The sequence below is a fragment of the Oncorhynchus tshawytscha genome, linkage group LG25, assembly GCF_018296145.1.
Source record: "Oncorhynchus tshawytscha isolate Ot180627B linkage group LG25, Otsh_v2.0, whole genome shotgun sequence".
Classification (NCBI taxonomy): Eukaryota; Metazoa; Chordata; class Actinopteri; order Salmoniformes; family Salmonidae; genus Oncorhynchus; species Oncorhynchus tshawytscha.
Genome location: NC_056453.1, coordinates 3,146,329 through 3,154,765, shown reverse-complemented (window position 1 = coordinate 3,154,765; position 8,437 = coordinate 3,146,329).

Below are 8,437 nucleotides of genomic sequence, written 5' to 3'. Positions count from 1 at the left end.
TAAGAGCACTTACAGTTGACTGTGGCAGCTCTAGCAGAACAGAAATTTGACAAACTGACTTGTTGGAAAGGTTCTATGACGGTGCCACATTGAAAGTCACTGAGCTCTTCAGTAAGGCCATTCTACTGCCAATGTTAATCTATGGAGATTGCTATGTGCTCGATGTTATACACCTGTCAGCAACGGGTGTGGCTGAAATAGCCGAATCCACTAATTTGAATGGGTGCCCACATACAGTTGAAGTCGTAAATTTACCTTAGCCAAATGCATTTAAACTCATGTCTTCACAATTCCTGACATTTAATCCGAGTACAAATTCCCTGTCTAATTTTAAGGATGTGGAATGACAGAATAATAGTAGAGAGAATGATTTTTTTCAGCTTTTATTTCTTTCATCACATTCACAGTGGGTCAGAAGTTTACATACACTCAATTAGTATTTGGTAGCATTGCCTATAAATTGTTTAACGTAGGTCAAACATTTCGGGTAGCCTTCCACAAGCTTCCCACAATAAGCTGGGTGAATTTTGGCCCATTCCTCCAGACAGAGCTGGTGAAATTGAGTCAGGTTTGGAGGCCTCCTTGCTCGCACACTTTTTCAAATGTTCTATAGGATTGATGTCAGGGCTTTGTGATGGCCACTCCAATACCTTGACTTTGTTGTCCTTAAGCCATTTTGCCACAACTTTGGAAGTATGCTTGGGGTCATTGTCCATTTGGAAGACTCATTTGCGACCAAGCTTTAACTTGACATGTTGCTTCAATATATCCACATAATTTTCCATCCTCATGAGGCCATCCATTTTGTGAAGTGCACCAGTCCCTCCTGCAGCAAAGCACCCGCACAACATGACGCTGCCACCCCCGTGCTTCACGGTTGAGATGGTGTGCTTCAGCTTGCAAGCCTCCCCCTTTTCCCTCCAAACATAACGATGGCCAAACAGTTCTATTTTTGTTTCATCTGACCAGAGGACATTTCTCCAAAAAGTATGAGCTTTGCCCCCCATGTGCAGTTGCAAACAGTAGTCTGGCGGTTTTGGAGCAGTGGCTTCTTCCTTGCTGAGAGGCCTTTCAGGTTATGTCGATGTAGGACTTGTTTTACTGTGTATATAGATATTTTTGTACCCGTTTCCTCCATCATATTCACTAGGTTCTTTGCTGTTGTTCTGCGATTGATTTGCACTTTTAACACCAAAGTACTTTCATCTCTAGGAGACTGTGTGGTCCCATGGTGTCTATACTTGCATTCTATTGTTTGTACAGATTAACGTGGTACCTTCAGGCGTTTGGAAATGGCTCCCAAAGATGAACTAGACTTGTGGAGGTCTACTATTTTTTTTGTGAGGTCTTGGCTGATTTCTTTTGATTTTCCCATGATGTCAAACAAAGAGGCACTGAGTTTGAAGGTAGGCCTTGAAATACATCCACAGGTACACCTCCAATTGGCTCAAATGATGTCAATTAGCCTATCAGAATCTTCTAAAGCCATTACAAATTTCTGGAATTTTCTAAGCTGTTTAAAGGCACAGTCAACTTAGTGAATGTACCCTTCTGACCCACTGGAATTGTGATACAGTGAATTATAAGTGAAATAATCTGTAAACAATTGTTGGAAAAACTTACTTGTGTCATGAACAAAGTAGATGTCCTAACCGACTTGTCAAAACTATAGTTTATTACAAGAATTGTGTGGAGTGGTTGAAAAACAAGTTTTAATGACCCCAACCTAAGTGCATGTAAACTTCTGACTTCAACTGTATTTTGGTGTATATGGTGTATGTATATCATTTTTTTACCGTCATACCTTGTCATTACTGAAATATTAACTTGGTTGTCATCTTAGATGTATTTGTGACATGTATACAGCCCCTGAAATGTCTCTCACCTCTGTACCTTAATCCATCTGTCAAAAGGGTTTGTCACAGTAAAAGGACAGATATCACTGACATTAGTACCAATACCTTTCCCTAGTGATGAACCAGCAGTTAACATGTGTTCAGATTCAGAGTGTTTAATAGTCACATGTACAGAGGTGTAATTGCAGGGTACAGCGAATAGCACTATATACATCATAACTGCAGCGGTGTTTAATAAATACATGGGGGGGGGTGGAGGCAGAGTACAGACTGTTGATGGGGAGGGAATGACCATTGAGGGGGTGTGAGGACCAAGTTAAATAAAAACAATCATCAAAATGATCTATAATATACTGCCCATCACTGTCAACACACACACACACACACACACACACACACACACAACACACACACACACACACCCCCCCATCACACACATGCCTATATTGGGGGATACTGACGGGTTCCCTGTGGTCATTTGATTGCTTTAGTCTTCCTCTCTGGGACTCCCTGTCACCCTCTCCCAGTAGGAGACCAGGGGTCGTATGCAGGTGGAAGACTTGGACAGAGGCAGTTTGGTCCTGGGCTGCCAGTTTGGTCTTTACATAAACAAGGATGTCTAGAATTCTCTAGAATTCTAAAAAGAAGCATGGTGTAAGAATTTAAATTTGTGAAGTAATCAATACCCGCACACTGATGAACGTTTCAGCTGATTTACAACGGTTTGATCCGATTGTCTTCATCAGAACTAAATTCAAAGCATTTATTTGCTGGTTCAATTAATGGTTAATTAATGCTAGGTTATTAATGCCTGTAATAACAATGGAGGTGATATCAGTTATGCTCAGAAATGCAGTCCATACATTTCCATAGATGCAGTTCGACATATGCTGATTTTTCAGGATCACAGCACATTCCTCAGTTAAGTTTAGTGAGTGCTGGTTAGACAGGGGTTAAATTGATATTTGGAGGTGTTGAACTGTCATCATAACAGTTTTGCATTCCATTGTAATTTTGGACCGAAATCTATTTTCACTATGATCATCAATTTGACCTGTTTTACTACTTTACAACAGAGTGACTTCTTGTCAACATTCATCCATGCTGATTTATCCATGATTCGTTGAATATATACTGAACAAAAATATAAATGCAACATGCAACAATTTCAACGATTTGAATGAGTTACAGTTCCTATAAGGAAATCAATAAATTGAAATAAATAAATGAGGCCCTAATCTATGGATTTCACATGACTGGGCAGGGACGCAGCCATTGGTGGGCCTGGGAGGGTATAGGCCCACCCCTTGGGGAGCCAGGCTCAGCCAGTCACAATGATTTTTTCCTCAGTTTGATCAGCTGTCTGGGTGGCTGGTCTCAGACAATCCAACAGGTGAAGAAGCCGGATGTGAAGGTCCTGGGCTGGCGTGGTTACACGTTGTCTGCGGTTGGACGTACTGCCAAATTCTCTAAAACGATGTTGGAGGCAGCTTATGGTAGAGAAATGAACATTCAATTCTGGTGGACATTCCTGCAGTCAGCATGTCATTTGCATGCTCCCTCAAAACTTGAGACATCTGTGGCATTGTGTTGGTGTCAAAACTGCACATTTTAGAGTGACCTTTTATTGCCCCCAGCTTCTTGATATGCCACACCTGTCAGGTGGATGGATTATCTTGGCAAAGGAGAAATGCTCACTAACAGGAATGTAAACACATGTGTGCACAACATTTGAGAAAAGTAAGCTTTTTCTGCATATGGACAATTTCTGTAAAAAACTAAAACATGGGACCAACGTGTTACATGTTGGGTTTATATGTGTTGTTTTTCAGTATAGATTTCCCCATCATCTAATGTGTTACATGTCGGGTTTATATGTGTTGTTTTTCAGTATAGATTTCCCCATCATCTAACATGTTACATGTTGGGTTTATATGTGTTGTTTTTCAGTATAGATTTCCCCATCATCTAATGTGTTACCTGTCAGGTTTATATGTGTTGTTTTTCAGTATAGATTTCCCCATCATCTAACATGTTACATGTTGGGTTTATATGTGTTGTTTTTCAGTATAGATTTCCCCATCATCTAAGGTGTTACCTGTCAGGTTTATATGTGTTGTTTTTCAGTATAGATTTCCCCATCATCTAAGGTGTTACATGTTGGGTAACACATTTTGAGGTACCGGAACAAAAAGTGAGATTGGGGGGGGATCTGGGGAGTTTTGAGGTATCGGAACAAAAAGTGAGATTGGGGGATCTGGGGAGTTTTGAGGTATCGGAACAAAAAGTGAGAGTGGGGGGATCTGGGGAGTTTTGAGGTATCGGAACAAAAAGTGAGAGTGGGGGGATCTGGGGAGTTTTGAGGTATCGGAACAAAAAGTGAGAGTGGGGGATCTGGGGAGTTTTGAGGTACCGGAACGCATGGAGGGGTGGGGGGGGGGGTGGAATCACCTTTATAATAAAGTATTGCATGCATGTCATCACATTTGCATAGTGGCATACATCAGTAGAGTAGAGGCACTCTCAGAAGTTGCACACATGGTGAACAGTATTTATAGCCTAGGGTCCGGGGATTTATAAATGCATTTCATGCAATTCTGCTTCATTTTACATGACTGGAGAATTTGGCCCAATATTTTTTAATGCCGCACACATGATCGAAATGGCAGGCTACTTTGACACTGACAAACTGAGAACCTGAGATGAACAAAAATGACCGTGTCTTGAATCCATCAATAGCCTAGGCCTAGGTGTGTGGAGACACATGCAGTATTGTAGGCTTCAATAGTTCTAAAAAGGCTTTCCAGTTTCAAACTCACCCAATGACGAGCAGCTCACTGGCTGGTGATCTCTTGTAAAAAATCTTTTGTAAAACAATATTTGGAAGTTGATCAAATATTTTGGTAGCCTATATTTTAGAGTCTTCTATTTTCATTAGGAGACATTTGCTTTCCATCCGGTGTTTTCCCTCGATTGTATTTGAAATATTGCTAAAGGCCTGTTTTGTCTGCGTGCTGTTTTTTTCACTGATGATTTGCGTGTGTTCACGAATGTAGGCTATTCCTTCTTATTGGGCTACAATACAAAGCTAGGCTATTTTTTAAAAAGAAGCTATTGATCATATGTGGCTAAATTATAGGCTTTCTCATGGTGTACAGTAGTGGAATATTCTGAATGACTACATTTATTTCTGAACAGACAGCAGTAATTCTTTGGAAAATGTATTTTCATTTATCAGTGATGCTCGCAGTTCCTTCAGAACCCTTCAGGATTCTTCATGATTCTATTAGAAAAGAAATTACGTGCAACGCTGGAGAGATGAGAGTTGCAGGCTCATGTCTATCAGGGCAGAGAGGGAGAGAGATACTGGCACGCTTCTCACAAGGCCACTGCCATGCGTTGGTCTCAAACATAGGTTACAATGTTGCTCAAACCATAAACCCAGGCCGCACAACCCTAATCAACTCTTGGAATAACTAGGCCCATGCTGAAAATGGCTCAAATTAAGCACGGGCTCAAATACAGGTAAAAGCCAAACCAATGTGGTTCAGTTGGTTCGTTGTGTGTTTTCTCCTGCATGACAAAGTATATTCACTCAAGTAAGTCCCTGGATAAAAGCGTCTGCTAAGTGCATATATCCCCGTTATGACTAATATGAACTCATTTTTACGTCTTTATTGGCTTTGAATCAAATCAGGTTTTTGCCATCTGTGTTCACCCTGAATGTGCAAACTCTGAATGTAACAGTAAACGCAGATGCCGATGAGAAATGTCAAATAAAAAGCAAATAGATTAAAAAAATAGGAATTCAATCTAGTCACAAAGGGGCTAAGTAACAGACATTCATGGCAGGGCAAAGTAACACATTTAGGGGGAAGAGGGAGGGAGAGGCTGAATGTTGTTGTAGTTGTTGTTTTTCTTGTCCATTTGTGGGGGGTTGGAGAGAGGGATGAAAGGCAGCCAGTGGGGTGGAAGGGAAGTGGAGGTGAGAAGTGAGGACACCTCGCCTGTCTGCCACAGAGGGGGTGGGGAGTGGGGAGCGAGGTCATTACCCATGTTGGGGGGGGGTTAATGTGTTTATGGGCCGACAGGTGTGATGGTACCAGGCTTCCATTATCAGTAATGATGGGGTTCATTTCCCTCTGTGGGTTCTGTTCAGGACTACTAGAGTGAGTTGTTGGTATTGTGTACTGTAGCCTGTGTTTGTTTAGTGTTGTTCTATAGCCATTACCACAACCTCGATCTTTCCCTCTGTGGGTTCTGTTCAGGACTACTAGAGTGAGTTGTTGGTATTGTGTACTGTAGCCTGTGTTTGTTTCGTGTTGTTCTATAGCCAATGCCACAACCTCCCTCTTTCCCTCTGTGGGTTCTGTTCAGGACTACTAGAGTGAGTTGTTGGTATTGTGTACTGTAGCCTGTGTTTGTTTCGTGTTGTCCCCCCCTGTCATGTACGTGCAAAATGCTTTTGGCATCCACAGCTGTAGTGTGTGTCGTTCTGTGTGTTTGTGTGTTACTGCACCAGCCTCTTCTCTCACCACTACCATGTGCTTTGTAAGCCTTATTTGCTTATTTCATAGTTTATTTCTTTGTGAGTTTTTCCAACACAATCTATATTGAAAGTATCGTAAATTCAGGGTTGATTAAGTGTCTCAGAGTAGGAGTAATTCTAAATCAGGTCAGGGCTACGTGCAGGCCAGTCAAGTTCTTCCACACGATCTCGAAAAACCTTTCCTGTATGGATCTCACTTTGTGCAAGGGGGCGTTGTCATGTTGTCATGCTGAAACAGGAAAGGGTGTTCCCCAAACTGTTGTCACAAAGTTGGAAACACAGAATGTCGTCTAGAATGTCATTGTATGCTGTAGCATTAAGATTTCCCTTCACTGGAACTAAGGGGCCTAGTCTGAACCATGAAAACAGCCCCAGACCATTATTCCTCCTCCAACAAACATTTCCCCTGTTCCAGAGTCCAATGGCGATGAGCTTTACACCAGTCCAGCCGACGCTTAGCATTGCGATCTTAGGCTTGTGTGCAGCTGCTTGGCAATGGAAACCCATTTCATGACACTCCCTGATGAACAGTTCTTGTGCTGACATTGCTTTCAGTGGCAGCTTGGAACTCAGTAGTGAGTGTGGCAACCAAGGACAGACAATTTTTTACATGGCACTCGCTTCAGCGGTCCCATCCTGTGAGCTTGTGTGGCTTACCACTTCGCGGCTGAGCTATTTTTGCTCCTAGACTGGGGCAGCTCTAGCAGGGCCGACATTTTATCAACTGACTTGTTGAAAAGCTGGCATCCCATGAACGTGCCACGTTCTTCAGTAACATTTGTCTAGGGAGATTACATTGCTGTGTGCTCAAGTGTATACACCTGTCAGCAATGGGTGTGGCTGAAATAACCAAATCCATCAATTTGAAGGGGTGTCCACATTTGTGTGTGTGTATATATTATTATATTTTCCCCCTGAACAAGGCAGTTAACCCACTGTTCCTAGGCCGTCATTGTAAGTAAGAATTTGTTCTTAACTGACTTGCCCAGTTATACTGTATACTGTATATCTCGCTGGTCACCACCAAAACCAATTCTTCCTTTGGCCGCCTCTCCTTCCAGTTCTCTGCTGCCAATGGCTGGAACAAACTACAAAAATCTCTGAAACTGGAAACACTTATCTCCCTCACTAGCTTTAAGCACCAGCGGCCAGAGCAGCTCACAGATTACTGCACCTGTACATAGCCCACCTATAATTTAGCCCAAACAACTCCCTCTTCCCGTACTGTATTTATTTATTTATTTAGCTCCTTTGCACCCCATTATTTCTACTTTGCACATTCTTCCACTGAAAATCTACCATTCCAGTGTTTTCCTTGCTATATTTTATTTACTTCACCACCATGGCCTCTTTTTTGCCTTTACCTCCCTTATCTCACCTCATTTGCTCACATCGTATATAGACTTATTTTCTACTGTATTATTGACTGTATGTTTGTTTTACTCCATGTGTAACTCTGTGTTGTTGTCTGTTCACACTGCTTTGCTTTATCTTGGCCAGGTCACAATTGTAAATGAGAACTTGTTCTCAACTTGCCTACCTGGTTAAATAAAGGGGAAATAAAAAAATAAAACATTTGACAGAGTGAAACATATTCCAAAACATGCATCCTGTTTGCAACAAGGCACTAAAGTAATACTGCAAAAAATGTGGCAAAGCAATTCGCTTTCTGTCCTGAATACAGTCTTATGTTTGGGCAAATCCAATACCATACATTACTGAGTAACACTCTCCATATTTCCAAGTGTAGTGGTAGCTGCATTGTGTTATGAGTATGCTTGTAATTGTTAAGGACTGAGGAATTTTTCAGGATAAAAAAGAAACCCTGTTCAGTCCTGGTTCAGTCTGCTTTCCACAGGAGATTAACTCACCTTTCAGCAGGAAAATAACCTGAAACACAAGTTAAAATCTAGACTGGAGTTGCTTACCAAGAAGACAGTGAATGTTTCTGAGTGGTCGAGATAGATTTTCAAGTATATTTAAGTCGTAACTAGGTTTTGGGTTTGTGTAACTAGGTTTTGGGTTTGTGTAA